The sequence below is a fragment of the Empidonax traillii genome, unplaced genomic scaffold (assembly GCF_003031625.1).
Source record: "Empidonax traillii isolate 1590-97213 ecotype Southwest subspecies unplaced genomic scaffold, ASM303162v1 scaffold5:size3517227, whole genome shotgun sequence".
Lineage (NCBI taxonomy): Eukaryota > Metazoa > Chordata > Aves > Passeriformes > Tyrannidae > Empidonax > Empidonax traillii.
In genome coordinates, this window is record NW_020955198.1 from 29,195 (window position 1) to 44,864 (window position 15,670).

Genomic DNA, 15,670 nt, shown 5'->3' on the forward strand with positions numbered 1-15,670 from the left:
CCCCAACCAGGAATCGAACCCGGGCCTCTGCAGTGACAGCGCCGCGTCATTAACCACTAGACCATCAGGGGCTCCCTTCAACTAACAGTTAATACTTTCTTAAGGCTCCACTGGCACTGTATGAATTAGAAAGGAGTTTATTAAAGGGTCAATGGTTATCCTTTTTCACAGTCATTGAAACCAAGCTTCTTTATTAGAGGCAAAAGCTGCACACAATGCATATACTCCTCCATCCTGAACTACAATAAATTCCAAATCAAGTTGTAGGATTTCCTGGGAAAGGTTAAATTGCTGTTTAAAGCTATTATGTAAGCATATGTTAAATGGTTTCAATGAAACAGTCACAATGTTACCATAAATTAAACGCCAACTACATTTCATTTTACCCCGTGTGGTAGATACTCCTTTGAAACACACAATGATTCATCTTCTGTGACACTAATGAGGGCTGAAGAATAACTGAGAAGTAAATTTAAACTACTAAAATTATTATTTTAATCCATCATGTTTGTACATTTATTTTAAGAAACTCTTGGTCTCTACAACTGATAACCAGGCGTTCCTACAATTACACAACTTCAATAAACTGATGAGGTATATTACCTATGTACATTCAAGAAACAATATTGAATAACAAATATTTTAATGCAAGTGAAAAGCAATAGTTAGTACTAACTAGTTAATTTTTTATTTACACAGTTTATTCCAGTTTCTAACTCAACAGAATAGTACATAATTTATAGAAGCATATTTTGCCATAATAAAGTTGGATTAGACTAACGCGTTAAACAAACTGATTATTTATCAGCAAAACTTTACAAAAAAACTCATGGTCTTACCCAGTTGGAGAGATGCAACATTTCCCACCTAACTATCACGGACTAACCACTGAACTGAGATATTCAGATTTTTAAGAAAGCGGCACAAACAAAAAATCTCCAAAAAACCAGTTCTAGATGCACTGCAAATTGTTTCACTAGCTCCATGAGTTGACTCTGGTTAGAATTGTGGCAACTAGTACTTTACTTGCCTATTTGTAATTGAATGTTCTAGCAGATTATAGCATATTTGGATCTAAACATGTGTTTACTCTGTATAAACATCTGAAGAATTTAGGTTAGCAAACCAAATCAAAGCCACTTTTAATGTTTGTCAATCCACTGTATCTAAATATTATTTCAGCCATAAATTCCATTTATGAAACAATGTTTTTGTAAACCTTAAAACAGCTTAAGCAAAGTTTTTAGACCTTAATTAAGATAACTTTAGCCTTCAAAAATAAAGCAAATACGCATTTCTAACCTGGTGCTTAGCAAGAGGTGATCACAGATCAAATGTGGCAGCAGCTCCCACTTTTTGACTGTAAAGATGACACCAGTAAGTCTCTTTCCTATACAAGGAAATAGAAAGAAGAGGGGAGAAAACCAATAAAACTCAGAAACAATAGCCCATATAAAAAGAAACGTTACATGGATGACCCTCAAAGGACAAAACATCACTGAAGAACAGTCCAAAGAATGATTCCTGGGTTTTCTTTTTCCTTTTACCATATAATCCCTTGAAGTGGTATATGCCTCATCTTGCTCAAGTATCCGTAACACTGAAAGAAAGTTCCAAGATTCTTAAAATAACATGGAAGAGTATTTTAATAATCCATGTAAGCAATTTAAAGCTAATCAATTGTTTAAAATGCTGTTAGAAACTGAAACCATGGTCCCTTTCTACTATTTTAGAAGACCTTGCCTAGCTAAGACGACCTAAGCACCAAGGTTATGAGCAGTCTGCAGGTACAGAGAGTTTTGTTTATTTCTGCAGGAGCAGTTTGTGTGACTGGAAAAGTCACAGAGGTCCTATGTTTGCCTGAATTCAGGTTGAGAAAGGCTGCTTCACATTCAATTTAGGAATTAAAATTCATGTTATCATTCTCCCAGAGAACACTGCCCACTAATTGCATCCACTCAATCATTTGTAGAGTAGTGTTTTAAAACAGATCTGTGAAATGATCTGTGGCCATGATTTGACAGACATTTTTTTCAATGTCAATGTTAACATAAGGAGCAGTGGGGAAGCTGCTGCTGCTTACCAACTTGATGCTGCTTTCTCAGTACTGCCAGGACAGCCATTTGTGCCGCCTTGCAGTAAGCTGATAGGCTAACAAAAACGTTGGTTTTAACCCTGCTCACTTCTCTGAGAGGATTCACACTGCATCCCAGAAACAGTTGTCTTGGCGTAACAGAAAAAGAGGTCTTGGAAGAGCTGATTGCTTCTAACACTAATCCAGACTCCAGAAGACATTTATGTCAAATCGTTCTTTAAGCTGAAAATGCCCAAAGAATGTCTGGGTTTGAGGGTTGGTTTTGAGGCTTTTGTTTGGGTGCGGTTTTTTGTTTTGCTTTGTTTATTAGTGATTGAGGTAATTTAACAGAGACCCTTCTGAACCTTATCTCAAAGTAGTACAAGAGCAAAGAAAGATGAGTTCACCTTCCTGGAAAGTTAGAGGAGAAAGAACAAATCAGAGTTTCTCAGTGCTGACAGGTTGGGGTGGAATTCCACTGACAATTCAAAAGAAAAGTTACTGCACTTCTGACAGCTTTGCAGAAGGAAATGATCCAGAAGAGATCACATGAGCCAGGACCACAACAGCCAGCAGCACAGGCCACAACAGAACTGGATCTAGTTCTTTAACTGGGCTTCAGTTATAACCCAATGCACTTTTAACAAGCTGACCACCCAGGCGACTTGATTCCCTTCCCTACTTACTACAAGGCTATTAAAGAAACAGATCTCTGTGAGTTTGGTCTGTTCTCCAGGGAGGCACACAGCATGGTCACCTATAGCTGAGAATTCTTCATCTCTCTCTGCTACAAAGTGCAAAAAGTTTTGATTATGCAACTTACCTATTGCATTTTCCCTACATTTGCACACACACAGACACACGTATAAATAAAATACAGAAAATTAAACAAACAGTTCACAGTAAATCTCACCTCCTTTCCTTCCAAAGTCAGCAGAGGTATTTTGATAATCTTTCCTCTGTCTGCAAGAAAGAGTTAAGCCTCTGTTTAAAGCAAAGCTTTAAGGAAGTGAACACAGGTATCAAATAGTTCCATATCAGGAAAATGCAAAAGGACAGTTATAATCATAATAAACTTGCAGCTTAGTGCAAGCAGGATTTGGATAACATCCACTCATCACTGAGATCATTATGATAACTAGTGGCTTTAAAAACCAAGTGCAGTGGCTTCTCTGCTTATGAATGTCTATGATTGAAACACCTTCACTAAAAAATCTTGGTCAACGGCTAGTATTAAAAAACATCCATGCTTCCATTGTTGTATTTTTCTTTTAACTCTCCTGGCCTCAAAAGGGAAAAGTCTGTGGATGTTAATAATGCAGTGAAGTATACACAGAGCATCTCAAAACTAATCTGAAAACAGAAATTTAAAACCCCATGTCTAATATTTGCTCAGAATACCACTGCTAGGTGACTGTAATAATTGGAAAGAGCTGCCCATTTGGAGGACTCTGATTCATCGTTCAGTTGTTCACTGGTACTTTCAAGTTACTTAAATGCTGAATTTTAATAATGAAAACATTTTTCCTTAGGTAACACAGGGATGAAGTTATATAAAAGGATTATGCACAAATGTACATACACATGTAGGTATAAACCAATAGCTACTGCGTTTATACTTGGCATGTTTCAGCATGTATTTTGAAATCAACTTGAAACATGATCTTAAATTACTGTATCTCTTTGCATGAGACACATGAGTTTCACACTACAGTGCACTATTTTTATCTAACATCAACACTCCATGATGCGATCCTTCAATGAAAGACAGTTCTTCTGGGTTGGCAACTTTTGAGTTAGTAAGAAAACAAATATCAAAATCAGCTTCAACATACACAGAAAAGAAAACACTGGCTACTAAACTGCCCCATTAGTGGAGAGAGTATCAGGCTCGACTCAGGTGACAGCAATTTACTTTGCAATTTTGTACACTGAGTTGATGCAAATAATTTCATCTTCGAAAATTCAGTTTCTCCACCTGAGACTAAATAATAAGCTTTGTACAAGCACTCCCAGGTCTCCTGTTGAGACATAGCAGATGATAAACAATTTTATTAACAGCAACTATAAAAGCAGTTTAAGGTTTTTGCTGCAACTGTAACCATTTCAGCTTCACTAGGGATGATAAATAGCTACAAGGGCAAATCAGTTGAGAAATTACATCTTGCAGAAAAACATCATTTCACCAAGAAAAGAACAGGTAAAGTCATCAAACCAGAACATATGAAAAGGCAGAGAGGGGGTGGGGCTAGTCTATCTTCCTATACATTTTGTATGAGAAGAGAAAAAACAATATTGATGTTACCACCAGTTGTCAGTCATCTGTTAATTAAAGCTAAAGATTAAACATGTCATGAAAGAGTGAAGTCTCAGTAGTGCAAGTCCAGAATTACACAACTATTTTGCTTCTCTAACATGTTCAGTTCTATTTCAGGATCGCACAGACCTGAATCTCTGTAGACACAAGCTGGACTAGAAGGTCTGCAGGTTTGCTTCTTGGACTCCGCTTTCTGACTTCCAGAAGTACAACAAACCTAATTCTACTATGTTCATTGCTAAGTTGGAGTTACTGAAGTAACATAGACTGAAACAAACTACTCTAGAGCTACTAAAGAATATTTACACCTAACTTACAGGTAAGTAAAGATTCATTAACAAGTTGCATTACCACAGAAACCCAAAAAATTAATTCTATTTTTATGCTATATATAGAGTTCTATATGCTATATATATAGACTTCTCTGAATCGGCAAGTAAACACACAACTATTGTGGAACTATTTACAAACACTAGTTGTGTGTGTGAACACATAACTATTGTGGAACTATCCACAACTATTGTGGAACTATCATACCAGTTCTCTATTATTCAAGGTATCCTCAATACCTGTCCTTTCCTAAATCATTCTCTTCCATCATCCTAGATGTTACAAGACAGTTGTAGATACTATTAGTATATACCCCATAATGCTTGTCAGGAGTGAATCACTTCCAAGAAAGCTTACAAACTAATTTATATGTTGGTTTATTTAATGGTAATTTTAAAGCATTCCCTAGTTTATACACAGATATCAAATGAATATCACTGACATGACATGTTTTAACAGGTGATTTTCCATTAAGCTACAGGCTAAACCCAGTTGCTCAAAGTCACGCTAAGTGATTCAGAAGCAATTCAATGCAAGCCAATTTCTGAATTTCTTCACAAACGCAGATATTTTTCCCTGTTTCAATAAGGTCACAAACAGTGAAGACCCTGCTCAACCGAGTCTTCTTCCAAGTGTACTCTACACTTGAGGCAGACAGTACACCTCGGACTCATAAGTTGAAAGCTTTAAGATGAATACAAACCTGACAGACTTCTCAGCCTGCCTAGTACCATTTCAGTTATATACAGCTTTCAAACACATTTACATAAAACTTCTCTTTAAAAAGTAAATCTCAAGCCCTGTGGTTTTCTGTTTTTCCACAGCATATCTAAAACAAGTGCAACTGTAAGAGATGACACCAGCACACACTCAGATTTGCCAGCTGTTTACAAGTATCCAACTAGATTACATAAAGTTGTTCCAAACCTGATACTTAAGTCGGTTGCGTACTAGAAACAGCGCTGTTAAATTTTGTTTATCGCTCCTTTCTTACTTAATTCTACTTCTTTCTTCTTCGCGTATCCCAGCCTGCGCTTTGCCCTAACCTCCCCTCCCTCTCCGGCTCCAGCTGTAACACTGCCGGAGATCGCGGCACCGCTTCGCCCCGGGAGCAGCAGCGCTGCCGCCCGCGGGGTGCCTCTGACGGGGCCCGGAACGCACAGCAACCCCGCTCTCGGCGCTGCCGAACCACGACGGGCCGGGGCGGAGCTGGCCCGGCCGCGGGGCCCGCGCGGCGCCGAGGCCCGGCCGAGTCCAGCGGCCCCTCCTGCCGCCTTCCCCCGCCCGTTCGCAACCATCCCGGGGCCGCCGCTTTCCCGAAGCGCTCGGACCTCCCCGGGGCACAGCCCGCACCAACACCGGCGGGCCCCGCCGACACCCCCTGGCCAGTGCCGCCCGCCAGACCCGCCCCGTCCCGCTCCTCCCGCACCGCCCGCGTCCCTGCCCGGCGCCCGAGCAGCCCCCCCGGGCCGCGGGCCCCCCGAACATTGCAGAGCGGGGGCGGCCGCCCCGGCGGGCCGGGCCCTCACCTGGGCCGGAGCCGCCCGGGCCGCGGTGAATCAGCCGGATCTCATTCAAACCGAGCCCTTCCCGGTTCACAGGGCACCCGGCGCGGCTTCCGGCCCGCGGCCCGCGGGGAGGAGCTTCCGAGAGCGGAGGGCTCGGAGAGGCGCGGGCGGAGCAGCCACACTCGAAACTGCCCTGCGGAGAGTACCGGGGCGTACCTTTGTCCACAGCTCAGGGCCACGGTGCAGCCGAATGCCACCAGTGCTCGAACAGCAAGACAATAGGGGGGCAGAAGAACCTACGAATGTGTCATCGAATCACTAAAAGGATGGTTACTATAATGGGAACGGTGCATGCACTCTCTCAAAAACAGTGTTACAGAAAATAGGAGGATTTAGAGAATAGCAATGAGAGTGGCCATATGCATAAAACTAGCAGAAGCAGAAATGGGAGAGTTTTTGCCAAACTAAGACAATTGGGAGACAGTCCGACAAAAGCATGCTGATGAATTATGCAGATTTCTCTGGTGCAAACAGAGAAGCAAAATGGAATTTCTGTTATCCTCGTGTTAAGAGAGGAACAAAAACTCTTTTGTAAATTCAAAGAGGAACATACCAGGCCAAGGAAATACTTTTCCAGACAGTATGCGAGCAAGTTGTGAATCTCAATGCCTCTTATGAACTTATGGCTAAAACAATAAAAATTTTTAAAAGTTGATTTCTAGTTACTGAAATATTGCAAATATTTTAGAAAGTGTTGGGAACACTTAAGAACCTAAAGCAATTTATTAGGACTCTATATTATAGAGTTTCTGCCTGAATGACCATGAAGAGCCCTGTGGTTTGTTTGAAAGCTCCTTTAAGAACTGAGAGTGTAATATTAGATGATGATCAGCATTTTCTGCTCACAGACCAACTACATGGAAGCAGGTGAAAAGACACTATGTTATAAATTATACATAAATAACATCAGATACAGATACTGTCACCACTTCCATGACACTTCAGCAGATGTGGAAGTTTTATGTTTTTATACCATGAAGTATAAAATTAATCAAAATAAAGGGAATTACCATGATACATGCTATTCTGTTTTTTAAGAGGGGCAACTTTTTTGAAAAGCAATATTCTTACAATGATCTCTTCCATCCCTTTTTAGCTGTACTAGGCCGAGGGAATCACAAGAGTTAAAGTTTCCAAAAGATTCTTAAAAAGCTAAAGGGTTAAAATATAGTTTACATTGTGGGTCAGTCTTTTTTTTTTTTTCATGTTACTAACGCAGAACCTATTAGTGGAATTTATTGCTGCACCCGCAGCCAAATTACTCAGAAACAAAGAGTAAAAAAAAAAATCTATGTGTGTCTATGTGTATGTTTATCTATGTATGTTTGGCTCAAACAGAAAAAAACTCGCACCCTGCTTCTAACAGGCTGTTACGTTCCTTCCTGTTTTAACCTGGCAACACTTAGCCCCTATCTTGAGACTGTGTTTTGAGACTTGTACATGTCTTAATGTTCTCAAAAGTCACAATAATAATTATGTCATCAAAGATTTTTGTTTTAGATTAAATTATTGAGGTAAAGAATTAATTTAGTGAACTGAAATGCTTTATATATTTTGCTGGTTTGTACCATGATTTTTAGAGCAATCCTATTATTCCTCCATGTTCACTGGAATTCTGACTCCTTAATGAGAAATACTCATTATATTTCAATTCTCACTCTGCAGTCATGGGTCTTTAAGGAACTCTGCACTTCTGAAAAAAGAAACACAAACATTTATAAGAAGTGAGCATTCCTCTGGGTTAATATGCATAAGAAAGAAAAACAACATAGTTACATCTTTGTGTTATGCCTATACCCACTGACTTAAATGAGCAATGTTATTTCAACCCGTTTGAAAATTTGGCCCTTCTCCTTTGAAACACAAAGTGAAACAGACTTTCATTGTTATTCCTAATTACATTTCAAGTCATAGTATTGACTTTTTTAATATATACATTTATTGAAATTTTATAAATAAGTATAGTTACAGAAGAAGGAAAAAAGGAGAAAATAGGAGAAATATTTACATTAGAAAGTATAGTGAATTAATTGGATATATAGAGGCAGTATCATGGTTGGTACTTATGACAGATGGTATTTTATATTTTTATATAAAAAAGATATATTCTTAATTGTATATGTCAAAGGAAAGAGACCATATGTTGTTAAACACTTCCAAATTGTCATTTAATCTGAAGGGCACTCGCTCGCTCGAATGCTACTGAATCCCTTATTGTTTTGGTCTAACCAGCGTTAATCTATAGAGGATTTTATTTATTGTTTTGCAGTAATGCAGTGCTGAATGAAAATGTTAAAGGTTTGTTGCCATTTTCATTACTTGGATGGCTGTCATAAGTGATAAAAACCTTCCTTTGGCTGGACACTTACGTTCTTCCTGTTTCCCCATGCTAACCTGTAGTTGCTTGTAGTGAAGTGATCAGCATGGATCAGTTGATAAGACATCACACCATTTTTTCCTAATTCCTGGTGTATAATTTCCCCTTCAAATCTCTTTGTGATTGGATTAAAGCAGCAATATTGCTGAGGCTCTGTAATTAAATAATTTAATTTTACAGAACTGAGTGAAAAAATTTAGGAGTTGAGTGTAGAATGAGAAGAATGCACTGAGAGATTAGCCACAATTTTCTTGCAAATCATATATATAGATAAATATAGTCCTCGTTTGTGCTAGGACAGGATGAAGTCTCCAGGACCAAGATATAATATTACAAAAAAAAAAAAAAGAAAAAGGGAAAAAAAAAAAAAAAAAAAAAAAAAAAAAAAAAAAAAAAAAAAAAAAAAAAAAAAAAAAAAAAAAAAAAAGAAAAAGGGAAAAAAAAAAAAGCCCAAACCCCCAACAAACCAAACAGAAGATACAGTTTTAGAAAACCTGGTGTTAGAATAGAGGATGCACTGTGGATTGGACCAAATATTAGAGTTGTAGATAGTTTTATTTCTATGTTTAAACATGTAGAACAGAGTATAGGGAATTAATATACAGAGGGGAATACAAGATCTGATGTCATGCTTGTGAGGGAATAATAGAGTCAGAAGCACACTATTAATTTTTTTTTTTTTTTTTTTTTTTTTTTTTTTTTTTTTTTTTTTTTTTTTTTTTGCTTAGAACTATGTTTGGCTTAGAACTATTGCTGAAAAAATAGTGGAGGAATAGTAGCTTCTTGAACTGCAGCCTTTTACCGCAGAAATGGACTGGAGCTCTGTCTTGGCAAACCTGTATATGGGGAAATGGTTTCTTCTGTTATACCTGACAAGCACTCACACAGTTAGAAGTGCTGATGGCGACCTCTGTGACATCCCCAACAGCTTGTACAATGCTTGATCAACTCCTTACTGCATACAGAGTAGTAACAGGTCTTGTCACAAACAATGAATAAAACTAACAGGATTAGTTAAAGATAGTATATAAGAGTGAGATTACTTTTTTTAGTCTTCTCAACAGTTCTACAAATCAACTGCAGAAGGCTGTTAGAGGCTTGAAAGAGGCTTCATTAATCATGAAACATATGATTATTGAAAACCTGCAAACAAAACTATTTGCATCTCTTCCAGAGCACAGACCTGCCCATTAAAGTATGACAAGTAGAAACTCATCTTAATTTGAGTGAGAAGAATGGTAACAATATATTTGGATATAATCCATCCCAGTTTAGAAGAGAGAGGATATTAAGAAAGCAAACATTCCCTACAATGAGCCATAAACACGGCCCCACCCCACCTCCAGTTGGTGCCAAAAGATCTTCTTTATATTGGAAGTTTAAGTATTCACCAGCCAATACAAGTTTCACATACAGTCCTAAAGGAAACTGGACTTTTGTTTTTTATTTCTATTTAAAGTGATGTCTGAGTTGTGAGAACTATCTACAAACCATCTGGAGAAGATAAGGCCAAGAAAAAAAGTCAGTCTCGCTGGAAATGCTTGTGTTGGGGGTGTCTATGGAAAATTTTTATGAGGAAACAGAAGTGGGTTTGTGTCCCTGGCAATTGCAAAGGTGCTACTCTGTGAGAGACGGTTTATTTAAATAACTGTGTAGAAGACTGTAAATTGAAGACTGTAAATTAAGGGAAAGGTGGTATGTAAAGTGGACGTACTGTGGGTTTTTTCTGGATTACTGCAGGATGGACCACCTAATTACTACACCTAATTTCTTTTTTTCTTTATTCATCGGGAGATTTTCCCCTTATTTGTGACACAATAAAAATAATTTTAGACTTCCTTTGGTACTAAGATATTTCCGATGTTGGACTGAAACGTTGCTTTTAAAGGCGCTGTGTAACCGGTAGAATGCTTTTCACCAATTTCGAGTAGTAAGGGCAAAGAAATAAAAACAACTTCCTTCTATGGCTTTGAATATGTTAGGGTACTAGTACAGACTAGTAGGAACAAGTGTGTGGGGCTAAATAGGAAACCATTCTATATTTATTTCAGCATTTTTTACTTTGGATAGCTATAATTGAGTCTCATGGAGTGAATGCCCATTTGCAACTGAATTGTATTAAGTATGTTTCTGGTCTGCCATTTTTCATATGAGAGAATCCACTTCCAGCACTAACAAATGGCAAATCAAAACACTGAAGTGGTTTCTCTAAGGCATACTCTGGATCCTAATTTAAACGATCATGTAGATGCATGATATCTATCATCATTTTTTTTTTTTGTGACAGGAATTAACCAACAGTACATAAAGACAACATGGCAGAAAGCTGGAGAAGAGTGAAATAAAACTGAGGAAGGTGAAGTCGTCCATACTGCTACACATGGCTTGCCCAAAGCACTGGGTATATACAATATGTTCTATGGAGGGCCTGAGGGACCTGTAAACTGCTATATAAAAACCCATTCAGTGAATATTTTGATCCTCACAAGAGTGTCACTTGGGAAAGACACATTTTTTACAAGAAACCAGCTGCCAGATGAGACCATTGACCATTGTTAAAATCTTTAAAATAAAGCCAAGTAATGTGAATTGGAGCAGTTAACAGATGGATGAATTACTTGTGATATAAGTGATAACCAAGTCAAAGCAAGGTGAGAAAAGGACTTGACATTGCAAAGAACAGCGGATATTTGCAGGGCTAGTAAAGACTGCTTCCCAAATAAAAGTGTTAGCTAGTGGTGAAAGAACTGGAGTGTATCTAATTAAAAATGCATACCAAAGCATAAAGAGAGAATACAAGGGTAAACAAATGGCAGAGACCAGACTTGTTTTCAATAGATGCAAAATCAATCACAACATGGTGAAAAGGTCCTACACAAGAGGATCGGTGTCCTGTATACGATGAAAGCAGCCATTTTGCAGAAAATAGATTGCTTTCAACTCAACTTGTAAAGATATGCCTAAGAAAAGCTATCCATGACTATGCTGATGGAGGACATAGTGATGATGACAAAAGTGACTACAGTGACTTATTTAAAGGATGGTAGGGATGATACCATTCTATAAAATCAGATTTGCTGCTCAGCCAGAACATTTACCTTTGAAATTACCTCACAAACAGGGATGCAATTTTTAGATTCTGGAAATTCTCTGATGACACGGAAGCAGTGAAGAATTCCTAAACAGCTTCATTCCACAGAGCTCTACATAAATGAAATAAGTCTGTAGAGATTATATTACTCTAATAATCACAGAGATACAGTAGTAAATAAAGTATTTGCACTCTTGGTGCCTCTAGAAAACAATGTTCTGTTCATCATTTGTGATTTACCCTGTTACTCAGAACGTGAAAGAACCCGTACTTTCTAATTAAATAGAAACTGGAGCTAAATACAAAATAATGTATCCAAATCATACATTGAATCTGTGACTCCCACATAGTCTTCAGACTTATGCAAGCTATTGGTCAGATCATGTTGACTCATCTCTTTAGGATGGTCTCAGTTCTTGCAACCTATCAAGATATACCCTGTGGCATTTTTTCCTCTTCATTACCCTGACTCTTTCTTCCATGTTGTCCTTTGTACAATTCTCTGCTATACTTATAAACATGAAAGCATGACGTCCTTGTTGTGTTTGGAAATTTTCTGAGATAATACAAATTATAAATAGCTAGCTAAGATAAACCTGGGCATTCATCCTCCTTGGTTGGTTTAGAAAAGTAGTTATTTTGTTGATTAAACATATACATCATACTTCAGTTAGCTCAGTTTGTAATGTGAGACATTGGTAGAAGGAAAAGGAAACTAAAGTATAGCATAATAGTTTCTTGACTGTACACAATCTGTACAGTTGTGATCATGCCTTGTGCTCTGTGTTGATCACAGAAAAAATACTAGAAGTACATAGAAAAGGTTAGTTTCATTCTTGTAGTACCTGAATTGTCAGAAATACAATTTTTCAGGATATTATTACCCTGAATAGGCAAGCTTCTTATAAACATTGAGAGAAATGTAATTTGGGTAGGCAGGGTATTTGCAATTGCCAATAAACTATTCAGGTAAGGCGAGATCCTTATTTTAGCTATATTGGCTATGTGCCATAAATAAATACAGTAGCAATTTATCTCATCTCACTAGCTATCTTGATTCAGTTGATTAAAGGCTATAAACTGACTTTAATTATATGTTGTAACAGTTGGTGTTTGGAGACCTAAATATTTGGGTCCATGTGGCGGCAGTTTGAGTCTCCATTGTAGAAAGGATCTGAAGAAGCTTTTAATACTGCCCAGATTTCTAATTTCAGCTTTTTTTTTTTTTTTTTAAATTCATTTGCCTCCAGGTTTTTTTCTTCATTTACAGAGTTGTAATTCTGTCAGCTTGACTATTAAACACTTTTTTTTTTTCCTATCTTATTCCAGGTCCAGAGTTCAGTACAAGCACCAACTGAACCTGAGCCTTTTCTCTGGAAAGGTGAGATGTGGAAAGTGGGATACATTTCAGGTATTTTTTGCTAAGATAATCAAACAGTAAGACATTTTATCCTTGCAGAGCAGGTAGATGCACTTACACATGCTATTGTTTTATAAAATGATTTGCACTTGTTTTTTTTGTTTTTGAGTTCCTGGGAACTAATGAGGCAACTCTCAGTATCAAGTACTGAAGGCATCATTGACCTGTTCTTTGAATAGTTTATGATAATTTTCAATTGAATTAATTTTAATTAAATTTAAACTTTATTTTATTATTTTATTTCATATTTAGTTACTCTACTAAAAAGAGTAAATATTACTCCCTTGTCTGTTCTTGTTGTTTAAGTGCTATTCTCCACAGCACTGTCTAAGTTATTATATTTTGTTTTGATGATAAAAATGAGTTTAAATCCAGGTAAGAAGAACATTCAAGGCAAAAGTAAATACCAAAGCTTGTAATTAAATAAAAAATTGAAACCAGATTATGGATAATAGATATTCTTTAAGTTTTATAAATTGTTGTGTTGCTGGTATTTAACTTGCTGGGTGGTTAAAATGTGATACAATGCACATTCTTTAATTCTGGTTTGGAGCTTTTTGAAGAAAATGGACTTGAATTATTATAGTAGAGAAACATCTAAAATTGTCTTGAGACCACAGATTTTTCTAGCCACCTGATTAAACCAATGTGACTGTTTCAGTACCCTAGATAACTTAATGCACAGATATAAGTGGCCAGTTACTGAAGAAACATAGTATAAGGACAAAGAATTAGTGCACAGGTCACAAAGTTAACATTAGTGCTTTAAAAATGCTTTGGAGTAATTGAGTAGTTTTCATATATATGTTTACTATATCTAAAATATAATATGATGATTCATATGACATACAGGCAATAGGAAATTTTACTCCCTAGAAACTACCTCATGGCACCAGAGCCTTATAATAGTATGTTTGTGTATTTAAATAGCTTGAAGTTCTTTACTAAGGTTTATATACTTAAAACTCACACTTTGTACTTTCTGTGGTTCCCCTTCTTCAACAAGCTAATACATTTTTTTCCTCCTTTCAGCTTAGTTTTATGCTCAGTATTGAGAACATTTCCCTTCTTCACAAAACTTGGATATAAAAGTTAATTAAAATACATATTTCTAATTTACCTGAAAAATATGTTTAAGGAAGAGTGATAATATCCTTTAGCTAACAATTGCCTTTTATATTCAACCTCCTTCACTTGTTATTTTCAGGAACTGTGGATAGCCTCTAAAAAATCAATCCTTTGTTGCATATTTCTTTATGAGCACAGATGCTTACAACGTCTATTGAGTGACTGTAAATAACATCATTTTTAATTAGAAATGTGCTGATTTAAAACTGCCTGCTCATCTTAGCTCCATCTTTTAGGTAACTGGAGCTGCTAATTACTTTCAAAAACCCAGGTCAAATGGTCAGTATCTGAATTCATTAACCACTTAGTAAAATATCTCTCTCCCTCTAAAAAAGAGGAAAACTTTACAAATATTTTTAAAGGTCAAATTTTGTGCTGCACTCTACCCATTGACTTTGTTCTTGGCAATAGAGCTGAGATTTTGTAGTAGTAATAATACACAAAAAGTTAATATTCTTTAAAGGAGTGGTTGGTAAAATAGCTCTGTTCTTTTGTGTTGGAAGACAGCAAAATGTATTCATAATTGTGTACATAAGCAGTAATCTTAAGGATCTCCATCCCTCTGAAACACATTCAAAACCAGTTCATTCAGATTTTCTCCATACAATCTCTTATATTTTTATTTTTCAAGTATGTAAGAGAAAAATAAATACCAGTAGTAATCATCTCATGTAGACTACCAATTAATGTGTTCAAATAAGCATAAAAATTGGGTATAAAGCCCAGGTCTTTTAAACCATATCTTCTGACTGTCTGCGTGGGACACAATTTTTAAAGAAATATTTTCTAGTTTTAATTTTTGAGAAAACAATTTGAAGCTATTGTAACTTTTTATCTTGCTGACAATGTGGAAGTTGTCCATTTTTGATTTGTATTTTTATGTGACTGATATTGTTATACACACAAATACTGTAGTAACAATTTTGTAAATGCAAACCACTCTATCTTGAAGCATAAGAATGGGCTGCCCACTGTGTGAAAAGTAATCATGCTTCTATTTCTTTGAAAATACTTTTGATATTGCAGTTAGTTTTCAAACAACTATTAAAGTTGGTGAGCTATTTACATTATTAACATGGTGTAGGACTTTTAATTTTGTGGCACTTCTTTCAGCTCTTCTTCATTTCTTGAGCATTTTTTAAACTTTCTTCTACTGCTTACCAGTAAAATTCTAGCTGCTTTTGATACTTCTGTTGTAATTTGAACTTAGTTTCAGATATACTAGGCTGATATGGAGAGCATTATGCTTTACTATACAAATAGAAAAAAATCTTAATATCAGGTCTTTCTTATGACAGAAAAAACAGCAATCTCTTATATTTTTTATATTTTTAATGAGGAAGAATACACTCTACCTAGATTTGA

General features: G+C 36.7%; 1 protein-coding gene across 1 annotated transcript in view; it reads right to left on the minus strand.

Moving 5' to 3' along the window:
* Positions 1-6,351, minus strand: part of LOC114054862 (26S proteasome non-ATPase regulatory subunit 14) — a 26,670-nt gene extending 20,319 nt beyond the window's left edge. The window contains exons 1-3 of the mRNA XM_027878407.1: positions 6,251-6,351; positions 2,988-3,037; positions 1,303-1,390 (exon numbers count right to left, since the gene is read on the minus strand). The gene's annotated coding sequence lies outside the window, so the exon portion shown is untranslated. The remainder of the gene's footprint in view (positions 1-1,302; positions 1,391-2,987; positions 3,038-6,250) is intronic.
* Positions 6,352-15,670: the final 9,319 nt, after the last annotated feature.